Source organism: Mauremys reevesii, linkage group 9, assembly GCF_016161935.1.
Source record: "Mauremys reevesii isolate NIE-2019 linkage group 9, ASM1616193v1, whole genome shotgun sequence".
Taxonomy (NCBI): Eukaryota; Metazoa; Chordata; order Testudines; family Geoemydidae; genus Mauremys; species Mauremys reevesii.
Window position 1 is genome coordinate 44,863,930 of NC_052631.1, and position 13,878 is coordinate 44,877,807.

Consider the following 13,878-nt stretch of genomic DNA (forward strand, 5'->3'; position numbering starts at 1 on the left):
ATATCTTTAATTGTTACACTATTGAGTTACAGGGCCCAATTCTGCCATCCTTACTCATGTGGGGCTTCATAATTAAAGTGTGTTCAGTTCACAAGGGTCCCTTCTTCATAGAACAATTGTAATTTACTAACCCCTAATCCTAAATTTGTTTTTCCGCAAAAATGTTCTCAGAGCTTGATCTCAGGGATTTTCTTAGAACTGGGATGGATGTGTGTGTGTGTATATATATAAAATTTTAAGACTGGACAATTTCTCAACAATAAAGGGCAGATCTTATACTTGAGGTGCAGAGTTCTGAGGAGAAATTCTGGCCAAATTTTTAAAATATAAGTGCCTACAGTTAGGTTCTTGTATCCCTATTTAGGTATCTAAATAAGTGACCTGATTTTTCAGAAGTGCTGAGCAGTCACCACTCCTGTTGATGTTGCTGGGAATGCTGTGTGTTCAGCACTTGTGAAAATAAGCCCATTCATTTATTTAGGTGCCTAAATATGGATTTAGGTGCCTAATTTAGGCATTCAAACTTAGTAATTTTGGTTCAGAACGTCCAAGGCTGGCTGTGCTTAAAAATTTGGGGATTTTTTTTATCATTAGCACAACTTTTCATTCTTTGTTTACTTGTTGAGTTAGAACACCTGGATTTACTCTGAAAAACAAAATGTATCTTTGCTGTTCTCTGAATCTGTCCATTTTTGGAAACACTGCAAGAAATTAGATATTTTGACGCAAAGTACATCATGATTAGGATGCAACACTTTAAAGGTGCTTTATAAACAATATTTTATAATATGAAGTGTTCTACATTCTACAGAAAATACTGCATAGGAATGACATTATGGGCTAGTAAATACATGCCTTAATGTAGCTGTACACTACCCGGGTGTAATTTGTAAAGTCAAAATGGCTGAGAACTTACAAACTGGACAGTAACAGACTGAAACCTAGTGACGATTCAACCTGATGATATTCTGAACAACAAGAGCCCTTGACCATGCTTGTAGTTGTTTCTGTCACTTCACATCGTCTCTACAGACATAACAGGCTTCAGAATAACGCACAGAGAATTGTAGTATCTTATCACAGAGAGGCTTTATAGAGAGAGCGTTTTCGAGCACGTATGGAAGGCCCAATATGCAGCAGAACCACCATGTTTCCATTGTGTAATTTAAGATTGAAAAATATTGTGTAATTTAGATGGAGATTTTGTTGCAGAGTTGGCTTCCAAGCCCTCAGTGCTTTGGAGCAATAGGAAATAAAAGCATAATAAAAATGAAGGAACTCTCAGAATACAAACCAATCAGATTTTCCCAAAGCATGTGTACACTCTCCACTCTACTTCTCTATTTGATTTCTTGTACCTATTACCTTATTAAATAGAGTCCTTAATAGTTTGGATTCCTTAGTAACATGCACACTTAGGAAGTGGTTTTAGAACAGAAATTGGTCTTAGAGAAGCAAACATCGCATTTGGATCAATATAATTAAAACAGACAAGAGCTGTGCAACGTTTCGGGGTGGGGGGGTGGGGAGTAACTCCATCAGAGTTAAAGCCCCACTAAAGCCTTTTAGAGTAACGTAAAGATGGAATGAATGACATTTCCACAAGCACTTACAACCCAAATTTTCCCATGCTAGGCTGCATTCTCTCTCTCTCAACTTCTATATCCCTTGCAGTCAGAAATGGCTGTAAGCTCCTGCTTATGCCTTGATCTCATTTGAATTGTTTCCTGATAAATTTTAAAAAGAATAAGATGGGCTTGACTGGATTTAACTTGAGCTCATTTGAACTGAAACATTCAAATGGCATGAAATAATGGCACAGCAGTAAAGCTGTGTGGTTGGTTTGTTTGTCGTTCCTCCCCCTACACATCCATGCAAACAACCAGTTTAAAAAGAGACAAGGGTAGCACAAAGTGATCTCTAAGAAATGAAGTGGAGTGCTTGATTGAGGGCAGGTGTTCAGATCAACTAGGGAGATTCCCCTGGAATAATCCTTAAAGAAACAGATGCATCTGACTCTGACACTGTCAATTCTCTCATTTGTGGACATGCCTGTAAGGCTTTGAAAAGCTGGACAGATGCTCTTCTAAAAATAAATAAATAAAATACCCACAATTTTGCTGGTAAGTGCCCCTTAATTCACATACCAGTTAAAATATGTACGTTAGGTTTGTCAGCTGCACTAAACATATTTGATCACTGTCCCCACCTCCTACGTTTGCCTAATGTAAATAACTATTGTTCTAGTTTCTCAGCTCATCTGCTTTAATTTCTTTGATCGTTTTCACCGATTTTGGTAGAAATGCATAGTTAGCAACAAAAGTGGCATTTTCATCTATGCAGATGCATTGAAAACTCATCTGGGGCTCTAGCTGAGATGAGTTGGCCAAGTTTATTTTCTACTGGACGATATCAAATTTACGTATAACCACAATAACCGAACCAGCAAGTTGTGGAGGTTTATGGGGGTTGGTTAGTTGCTAGGTGTTTTTGTTGTTGTTTGTTGTTGTTTTTGAAGGGTTGGGATTTGGATCTGTTTTTTATTTTATTTAAGGCTCAGCAAAAACATGGAGCTAGATTTTTCCACCTTTAGTTACACTAAATAATAATTTACTTCACAGTAGTCCCCTTGATGGGAGACTAAACGATGTGGCTTATATCCTAGTGAATATGTCTCACCCATGGCACAGCAAAGAACAATGCCAGGACGTGGGAGGAAAGGGATTTGCTTGTACTGCATAATATTACTATTTAACATTCACACTGTGCTAGTACCTAAAGGCCTCAACCACATGGGGCCCCACTGTTCTAGGCACTGTACAGACATATAATAAATGATAGGCCTTTCCCCAAAGTTTCTACAGTTGAAAGTTGAGATATAACACGTGGATAGGGACAAATAGGCATGGGTGGGCAAAGAGAGACATGGTAACAAATAAATAGAACAGGATGTGTGTAATTCCTCAGGAGCCAATAGCATTAACAGCCTGGCCACGGCATTATGGCAAAGGTGAGTTTTCAGGAGGGACTGGGCTGTGGATCAAATAAAGATCTAATTGTTTTATCTAAATGTTTGTTTTGCTTTTCAGTTTATCTAATATTTCCCCTTGTATCATTCCATTCTGTCCCAGGCTTCTGCTCTGTCAGTCACCTGCTGAAAAGCAGCTAAGCCCACTGCTCCCAATCAAATGCAAGCACACCAGACCCCTTCTCCGCCTTGTCATCTTGGATGCGTGCAGGAGCAGACGCATATGAGCTAGAAGCAGATTGCAAGCAGCAATCCTAGAGTCCAAAATTGCAGAACCATTCTTAACCCGTGTCTCTCTGTTGCCCATAATTATCCACACTACACATGAGAGCCAAAAGCTCCCTCAAGCCTCATTGTGAGTCATTTAGAATTCTAACGGGGGTTAAAAAACTCTTGAAATCTGAGTGGGTGGCTCAGAGCATTATAGTTGATGGCTGTTACCCTGAGCTCCAACCCTGCAGACCAATACAAGAACCCCACTATGTTTTTATTAAAGAGCTGCAGCATTTTTTTGTTCCAAAGAGTGGATTTGCGCTCTGCTTCAGCTAATTAGCAACTAGCTCATGCACAACAGTGCTGGGTAATGGCACTTTTACTGAAAGGCTGATTTCATTTTGATGGGTTTTTTTTCTACTCTTAATTTGTGTTTTAATATGAGGGGTTCTATTCATCATTTACTTTCTCGGTGTATTTTGTGTGTGTGTCTCTCTCATGCATTATTTTCTCCCCAAAGATCCCTAAAATCTTGTTTCATGACCAGCATATAATTGCACATGGAATAGATTAACTCCATGAGGCTTTATTTTGCAGGAGCGCTTTCATTTTTCTCACAAAGCAAAATTATTGGTTCCTTTTCCCTTGTCACCCATTTCCCACCAGACTACCCTCTTCCTGTTCCACCAGCCCACTACCAGGAGGACAGTAATGGAAGAGGGTCCACTGGAACAATAAAGAGCCAGAGGAATTGTACTGATGGAACAGAAATGGGATGACATCACTGTCTGATGGATTTTACTGTGGGAGCTGCATAGGGATCACAATATATCAAGTAGCTGATAAATGAAGCACATAAGTCAAAGGAGAATTGCTGAATGCTGTTACACACTATTTCTAAAGAAGACCAGAACATAGCAGTCTAGATTGCAGAGAATAGAGGCTTTTAGCTCAGCTCACCTGAGCAACTCATTCCAAGTTTGGCCTTTCTTTTCCATACTTTTCTTTAGCCTCCTGGGCCATGTGAACTTTAACTGTAAACTGTTTCACCCTGGCAGCTCCACAATCAAGAATCACTAGCAATCTGGGGGCGTGGGAGGGTGGAGGAGAAGAGAGAGAGAGAGAATGATGTCCTTAGCTCTGAATTCATTTGCTCTCTGAGTGTAAATTGGACTCCTAATGTTATTTCTGTGCATTATTTTAGTTTTAATGCTGTACAGAGATAAATTAAGCAGGTGGCTGTGGCACCCAGAAAACAGCTTCTGTGAGACTGTCTTCCAATGAGCAAAAAATCAAATCCCCTTGGAGAGTTTTTTTCATTCTTTTGCTTCTAGTTAAATATAGATGCTCTCGAATAATTATCAGCCTTGAAAGCAACCCATAACTGTTGTGGAGTATTTCCCTTGCGTTCCTATAAAAGGCCCTATGAAAATGAATCTGATGATTATCAATACAGCTCCTTTAAACTCAGTCACTATCAATGCTGGGTCACTCCCCGCATCCCTGGCCCTTATGCTCAGCTGGAATGTATCAGTATAGATCCAAACAATGAAGACAATGAAACCACATCGATTCACACCAGCTAAGCATCCGGCCCATCTGACTCAGAGAGATATATTAACATCAATTATGATGAGACTACAGATTTTAGAGTACCCCTTCCTCCACCCGAACAAGGAAACTTCCCTTTAGAAAACAACCATGCAGGTTCCTTGGGGAAAAGGGGACCCAACCAATGTATTTGAATAATTATACAATTGGTTTACTCTGTTTTATTTGCATTTGTAGAATGTAGTTTAAAATATCTGCTGAGTAGCTGCAAAATTTAAAAAAAAAAAGATGAATGCATGGGAATGTTTGGCCCTTGCATTGTATAAAATAGCATCTTCCCTCTGGGGCGTTCTACAAACATTGCCTTGTGATTATAACACTGGACTGGGGCTCAGGAGGTCTCTGCCATGGATTCCCTCTGTGACCTTAGGCAAATCACTTAAACTTGGTGTGCCTTCGTTTCTCATCTAGAAAATGGGGATGAGGATGCTTTCTCTCCCACCCTTTGTCTGTCTTGTTTATATTGGATTATGAGCTTTCCAGGGAGGGGGCTCTCTCTTTCTGACTAGGCGCATGTACTACTGCACTAGCCCCATCTCATATGAAACCTCAGCACGGCTATAATACAAATAAATAACACTCTTGTGAGATGGGAAACTATATAGCCATTATATAGACAGATGCACATAGGCTGGATCTACACTTATGGTGGCATGCAGAGTACATATGCTACCTAGCATGGGTATAAATAACAGGGTAGACAGTGAGGCATTGCGTAGGCGACTCGAGTAAGGACACACCTGAACCCTGTGGCTGTGTGCCCTACACAGCTCTCTACACGAGCAACCAGGGCCTCCCATGTCCCATTGCTTTTCCCCACCTCAGTGAAAGACTTCAGCTGTGAGGAAAATCTCTGGCGGGGAAGGCAGTGGAGAAAAGCACCGGCAGCTCCCCGCTGCCAGAGCCTTTCCCCACTGCCTCCCCCCATGCCAGAGACTTTCACTTCCATGTGTAGCTACACGCCAGTGTGGATGCAGCCTGCTTTTCACTGCAGCCTGTAGCTACACGTATTCTACACTCTACCACTAGCATAGACAAGGCTGTAGGCAGAGGGAGTAATTTGAAGTCATGAACTGAGCTGGCATTGGAGTTGGGACTAATTATAATTTAATTTTAGACTCTGGGTGCAGTGCTCTGGGGGGTGTTCCTCTGAGGCATAATTCCTCCATTTGCTCCGGTATAGCGCTGTGTGTGGGAAATAATCTGCTACAGCCCCTTTAAAGAGCACAGCATGCTCCTTCCCTTCCACCCCTCCCCATTTCTTCACACTGCAGAGAAAAATCAATCACTTTTTCCCCAGCAGCCTGAAGAAAGCTGAACCATTTTTCTTTATTCTACTTTTCTGTTTCTAACATATTAATTAAACTTAATTTTTATCAAGCCACATTTGTATTTACTCAAATGTGTTCTCGACTTTGTCTTCAGTGTAACGGTGAGTGTAACCAGTGGCAGCCAATGTAACTAGTGCTAACAACACTGATCAGTGTTCTGAGTTTATGCCACTTATTGTAACACCCCGCTGTTCCTCATGTGAGATGATGGGGCTCAGATCCCTAAGCCCTCCTCCCGATGTTGCTTATTCTGGTTTCACACAGAAGGGTTTATATGGTTTTGTTTTCCTCTCTCCAGACAATGTCTGCTTCAGGACTAAGAAGAATAACTTATGAGCTAGCATGTCAAAGTTTTCCATTTGCCGTAGTATTTTTGTGACATAAATCCTGAGCTCAGGTTCAGACTTGCAGCAATACAAAGCAGGATTTTGACACTCTGGCAGGCCGCCATAGTGGTAAATCATGGTCTCTCTCCCGCCCCATGTACTGCAGAGTAGAATCTGTTGTCATAGTTAGAAGAATTTATCTGGACAGCCATCTAAATTCTGGGGAAATTGGTTTAAAATTAATTGGATGTAGTTCAGAGTCTTGTTTTGGGGTGAAAGTTGTTCTTTACTGCTCTGTGTTTTCCCGTGATAGATTAGATTATTGGGCTCAGAGATAAAAGGAGACAGCCAGCTGTGACCACATCAGTGCATTCAAGTGTGGATGAAAACAAGCATTTGTTAGGGCTGGGGAGAAGGGCGCAGCAAGCTGCCTCTGCTTCCTGTGCAGCATAATGGATGCCTGTCCAACGAGTACTGTGCACTTAATGAAACTAATGAAGAAACCGAATTACCATTTTAACAATTTTTATCAGGTCCACTTAATAGATTTCTTAGAATAAAGCTTACTTCTTTCCTGCTTGACCTAGTTACGACTCTGCATGTTGAATCATTACCTATATTAAGAGCCTTCACTTGCCCTACTTCCTTGACTGATTTCTAGTGTATTGGGTCACTGTTTCAGAGGGTTTTTTTATTTAATAATCAACTCTCAGGATTCCTTTTTCCCTCTTGAATAAGCTGCTTCAGAACAAAGTCTCATTAGTCACCATTTTTCTTAACTCTTTCTTCCTGCCTTCTGAACCATTAGCAGTTTTGACAAAATATCATGAAAAAATTCTCTCCTGGACAAATTTCCATCACAGACTAAGAACCAGAAACCTTTTGCATTATTACAAGCAATAGAGTTCTCTGGTGAAACTTACCTGTGGCTTTTTGTTTGTTTAGTTAAGTTTAGACAACCAATATAAGATGTAGCAACAGTTTTCAAGGCTGCAGAGAAGGCTAAGGAGGCTGACCCCTGAGTCAAAGTTAATCAAGACGTGCTAAGAAAAACAAATCTATATGGCAAAACTAAAAGTTGGCCAGAGATTTACCCGAGGTATAGAATATTTTAAATAATAGAGCTGTTCTCCATGGAGCTGCCCCCCCACGATAAAGCAGGTCATAGTACAACTGGGAAAACATGACAAAATCAGAAAGCTTTAAAGATGTCAGGAAACATTTTTCAGGCTGAAAATTATACTCTATGTAATGCAGCTAGCTGAGAGGGGGTATAAAGCAAAAGTAATGAAAGCTTGAAGGAATCAATAAGGTGCCATGCTAAGGGAGACAGAACACAAAGAAAGAGGAGCTTTGATGGGTTGAACAGTGATTCACTCCCGTACAAAGCAATCCGTTATGTTCTTGAAAGTGTATCTTTTGTTTCTGTCATTACACACACTGCCCCCAAAATAGTTCAACATTACAGTGTGTAGCACACACTGTATGTTAGCAGTCCTCAAACTATGGTAGATGTACTAGTGGTGGTAAATTAGTTGATTATAACTGCACTGATTAAAATTATGAAGGTGGCAGTTTCAGTACTTTTGAGTTTTATATGTAATATTCTAGATGTGAGAGCTGCTCTCTATGAAACATATACTTTGAACATACATTCAATAGGGTGCCGGTAGCTTATATTTGAAATATGTTTGATGTGTACTCAGGCTTTTGTCAAGCATCCCTTAAAACACTGAATTCTTGGGCAGTTAAACCATTCCACAGCAAACTCCACTTTAATCATAAGGGCATATTGTCCGCAGGCACATATTTTCCACTGAAATTAATTGCAGCTTTGTTTGCAAATGAAAGTGAGACTCAATGGATCTTTGTCACCTTGCAAATTTCTGTTGAATTCATAAATTGTCATTTAAAGGGTAAACATTTCAAATGTTTCATTCAGATCTGATGCATACTTCAGTCATTATAATGTAAAATAAATGCATTTCACTGGTTACTAACATGTGAGCTTCAGCACAATACGATTGGAAATGACTGCATTATGAAAGCCTGACAAAACATGGCATATAATGGAAGCACTGGCAGAACTGTCATTGCAGTTATTACTGTAATCTCTGCTGCGCAGGACATTTTAGACTGTATTTCCAAAGCTTTGCCTTGGAATTACAGGGACAGATCCTAAGCTGGTGCAGTTGACTTCAGTGGAGTTACATTGGTACACATCAGCTGAGGGTCTAGCCCATAGAGCTGTTAAGGACCTAATATTGCACCACTGAATTCAATGGGAGCTTTGCCATTGGCTTCAAAGGCCACAAGCTCAGCTCCTTTGGGCTCTTAGTCATATGGCCACTTTCCCATGTTTGGGGCCTTTCAAAATGTACCACTTGGCGTCCGTTACTTTGATTTGAATTAGAGGTTGTTCACAGTGATATATCAAATTACATCTTTGGACTTGCTCCTGGCCCACCTATCATTGCAGCTTGTGCTTTGGATATTATTGATTTTCTTTTGGTCAGGCTGAAGGCTTTCTACATATTTCCTGATGATACCAGAGTGTCACTTCTGGATGGTGGTTTTCTTTGGAGAGCAAATAAACTACAAGAAAATACCCTGTAGGGAATGATTCTGGACTCGTCCTTGGGAGATGGACTAGATTATGGTTCTGAGCCCGGGAGTCATGACCCCCTTGCTCTTCCCCTACTGCTAACTGCAGGGCTGATCCCAGGATGGTCCCAGGACGGCAAAGGTTGAGAACCCATGGACTAGATGATCTAATAAGGCTTGATATCTTCATTTCATTTAGCTTTAGTACTGCAATACTAGTGAATCCATTGAGCTGAAATCTTCCATCAGGTGTATTTTATCTGCGTTATGTTTGTAGGCATTGTGTTATTGCCTTTGTATTTTATAGCGTAAAAAGTCTCCTTGGAGTACACCTCTTTGTCATGTAAACTGTGTATGCTTTATTCTAACAGCAGTTGCTAATCAGAATACAAATGCCAATCAGCATTTTGTTCAGTTATTACTATTGTTATTGTCTCAGAAAAGTAGGAAGATGATTTCCTCTGAGTTTACAAATCAGAAAAAGTATATACAATATCTTATAAAAGCATAGAATAAGTGAGTGATTATCGGTCAACACCCAGTACATGTACTTGGTAAAAAGAGAGTTTCAGAAAATTGGAACTAACCTTGAGAAAACAGTACAAAAGGGTTCTATTCTTTAAAGAAGATGACCAGTTTTTCCTTGTGTAAAAGTAGCATAAATTACATTTATTCTCTTCTGATATCTAGTCTGTATTTCCACTGGCTTCAGACTCATGCTCAGGACTTTAGCACTTGTTTCATCCAATAGAAGGAGACAGGCTTTCAGGAGATGTGCCCTCACTTATGTGAAGTTGCAAGAGTAGAATTACATGCCCATGATGGTAATAGATACTCCTTCAGTGGCAAGTGCTTATTTAGGCAATGAACAGCACTATTAGATACTTTACAAGTTCTACAGAAGATCCGCCAGGACAGAGCTTGTGTCATACTGATTGTGCCCATCTGGCCAAGACAGTTCTGGTTTACAGATCTGCTGAAGCTCTCAGTTCACCCTCCTATGAACATCCCCACATTACCAGACCTTCTAACACAGGGCAGGTTCAAAGACCCCTGTCTGCAACTCAGGGCTTGATATTTGGATGGACATCAGAAATAGAGCACTCACATTCTAAAAGGGTACAATCCATCCTTAACCAAAGCAGAAAAGGTTCTACAAGAAGCAGTTACTCAGCAAAATGGAAGTGTTTCTCCTCTTGGACTCACCAATGAAACTCGTCTCCAGAATCAGCTGGGATCCCTGCTATCTTAGAATCTTTACTTACCCCTAAGTCTTCAGGTCTTGCACTCAGTTCTCTGTGAGTGCATCTAGCAGTGATCAGTGGTTTCCATCCTCCGATGGATAACTGTACCGTCTTCACTCATCCTGTCACAACTAGATTTCTGAATGGGATTCTCAGGTCCTTTCCACCATTGGTGAAGTCCATGCCTTAGTGTGACCTTAATTTTGTTTTATCATCGCTCACACCACACCCCTTGGAACCTCTAGCTACATACTCTATGGCCCATCTGTCCATGAGGGTGGCTTTTCTAGCACCCATAATGTCAGCCCAGAAGAATCAGGAAGCTGGGAGCACTCATGGTGGACCCATCACATACTGCATTCTATAAAGAAAAGGTCTTATTACGACCCCACCCTAGCTTTGTTCCTAAAGTAGTTTCCAAGTTTCTTATGAATCAGTTAGTTCACTTACCAGTATTTTTTCCAAAAACCCATGCCTCAAATGAAGAGAGATGGCTCCATTCTCTGAACATCCAAAGGGCTTTGCTGTATGTCTGCAAAGAACAAAGTATGTTAGAAAAACGTAAACTATTTGTTTCCCTAGCAAAGCAATCAGGGGGCAAGTTATATTGATGCAGACAGTTTCAAAATGGATTTCAGGTTGTATTACCCTTCGTTATCAGCTAGCTCAAATTCCCCCTCAGAAACAGGGTGAGAGCTCATTCCACTAGAGGACAAGCTACTTCGGCTACATCTCTGAGAGATGTTCCCCTTCTAGAGATATGTAGGGCAGTTACTTGGAGCTCTTTGAATACTTTCATGAGACATTATGCTCTGGTCCAGTCCTCAGCTGCAGATATAGCAGTGGGGACAGCAGTACTACCAGCTATCACTTCTGCATCCTCACACCCACTCCCCAACTGACTACTGCTTGTTAATCTCCCACGAGTGTGACCCTGCCAGCAGGTAGGGGATCTTGGGGGACAACTACTGCACTGGTGGGGTGCAAAATAAACTTTATTAAGAAAATGCAAAAACAGGGAAAATTCAATAGTGAAGGGTATGGGGGGTGTCAAGGTAGACAATTGGGGAGGGTTTTTTTTTAGTAAATGTATAGGGGGTTTCAATAGCGGGGTACAATACAGTTGGTAACCAATTAACACTGAAGTATAAATGTAACAAGTAGCTAACAATTTCTGTGTAAAGGGTGTGTCACAGCAGCATATAACCAACTAACAGTTATGGGTAAAATGTGTTAAATAACCAACAACTCTAGGTAAAAATGCGTTACAGTGGTGTAAATGTAAAATGTGAGGTGTGTCAGAGAGGAAAAGGGTAACCAATGGGGTTTTATGCTAGATTTCAGCAATACAATTGAGGTTTGGCAGCAGTAGGAGTGGGGTGGACACGTGGGGGAAGAGATTAAAAAGGAGAGAGAGAGAGAGATAGGGGAAGAGGAGCACGTGGTGGAGCGGAGACCAAAGTCAGAGGCACTGCGGAGGGAGATTTAAACTCAGGGAGACGCAGAGAGCAGACAGGCTGCAAGTTTAAGCAGCAAAGAGACTGCAACAAGTCAGGGAGACACAGAGAACAGACAGGCTGTAAGTTTAAGCAGCAAGTGACTGGGGAAGCCCGGGGTGGGGGCAAGGGGAGAACGGGGGAAGCACAAGTATACAGAACACAGCAAGGTCTTTATCTATGATCTAACTTAACCAAGACTACACAAATTAGCAAGTAACAAAACACAATGCAACAATTCTCTAAGCCTAACTTACAGAGTACAATGCAAACAATTTTCTAAACCTAACTTAACCACAGCTATGCAAAATGAAATTACAATTTATCTAGACTAAAGGCTAAACCTAACCTAATGGGTGCACCTTATACTAGGGGTAGTTCCAGAGGGCAGAGTGGTGTGTGCCCAGGATACAGCTCCAAGGGGGGGGTGTTTAAGGTGGTGGCTGCAGCAGTGGGACGACTGCAAGTAGGCTGCCCAGGATAGAGTCCAGGGAGGCACAGCTTAGCAGCGGCACAGGTTTATTTCTAGCAGCAAAGGCGCTGCGGAGCTAGAAGCAAAGCAGTTACAGAACACAGACCATGGAGTTAGCTTGGGTCTGCCTGCTGGGGAAAGAAAGCCAGCAGCTAGAACAAGGGGAGTGTGCAAGAGGTTTTCCTTACCAATCCCCAAACCAGCAACAGGAACAGCAGTTTTAGCATCAGAGGACGCAGAGAGGACTCGATTCGCTTACAGTAATCAGGAGATCTCCAGGCAAAATTCGTTGTCGTGGGAGGGGAGTTTAAAAACGGGGGTACACTCAAAAACAAACGAGAGTGGGGAGAGGGCCCCCCAAAAACCCCTAGCTGATCAGACCAGGTGGCAATGCAGGAACCGCTCCAGGGGTCTGATCAGAAAATGTCTGGTTCTTTCAGATGTATGGTCCTTATCTGTATTCTACTACCTGCCCTCTATCCCCTCTGCTGCAGATTATTTGAACTGCGATAAGAATGGGAACTGGAGAGGTGTTGGCCCACACCACCTTTTCTGCCCTTGGTTCAGATATAATGAGGAGAGCTATGGTGCATTTGTGGGCCAACAGAAATTGCTTATAAAATATTCCAAACTCAGGCGCATGGTGGTCATGCGTATCCCATGTGTGGAATACAGAGAGGGACTGTGCATTTCAAAGAACTTCCAGTTACAGGTAAGTAACCTCCATTTATCAAAATTAAAGAGCAAAGATGGTAATAAATTCAGATGCATATAAGCTGGTATCAGTCAAGCTTTAGGGTACGTTTACACTTACCGGGACGGTCGACGCGGCGAATTCGACTGCTCGGAGTTCGAACTATCGCGTCTGATCTAGACGCGATAGTTCGAACCCCGGAAGCGCTAGTTCGAACTCCGGTACTCCACCGCGGCAGGAGGAGTTGCCGGAGTCGACCTTGGAGCCGCGGAGTTCGCTTCCGCGGCGTCTGGACGGTAAGTAAGTCGAACTAGGGTAGTTCGAATTCAGCTACGTTATTCACGTAGCTGAATTCGCGTACCCTAGTTCGACCCCCGAGCTTAGTGTAGACCAGGGCTTAGTGAAGGTGAAACAGCTCTGACCACCCATGATTTCTACCTGAATCCAAACTTAAGTTTACATTCCCTTGACTTTCCTATTTTTTCTTCTGACTAACTCTGTTCGTTGTTTGCCAAAATAGGAAGAGGATGGTGGTTGAATTCTTCACTCACCTGCACACAGGTTGAGATTTTGTGTGAAAATAGCTCTTGTTTTGCTCTTCACTTAGGCCCCAATCCTGCAAACACTGGTGCATGTGCTCAACTTAATGGGCATGTGAGTAGTCCTACATATCTCAATGGGCGTATTCGCGCATGTTCATAATGGTTTGCAGGATCAGGGCCATAGTGAGATAGAACTTGAAATGGGCATGAGTAGTGAACTGTCCTCTTGCAGCACTGGTAGTTCCTTTACATTGGGTTTTAGCCATTTTTGTGTGGCTGCATGTGACAGTTTGCATTATTAGTGCCTTTGCCATTCC

At 41.8% G+C, this 13,878-nt stretch overlaps 1 protein-coding gene across 1 annotated transcript in view; it reads left to right on the forward strand.

Moving 5' to 3' along the window:
• The window catches only part of ARHGEF4 (Rho guanine nucleotide exchange factor 4), a 330,462-nt gene that overhangs the window by 237,505 nt on the left and 79,079 nt on the right, over window positions 1-13,878 (forward strand).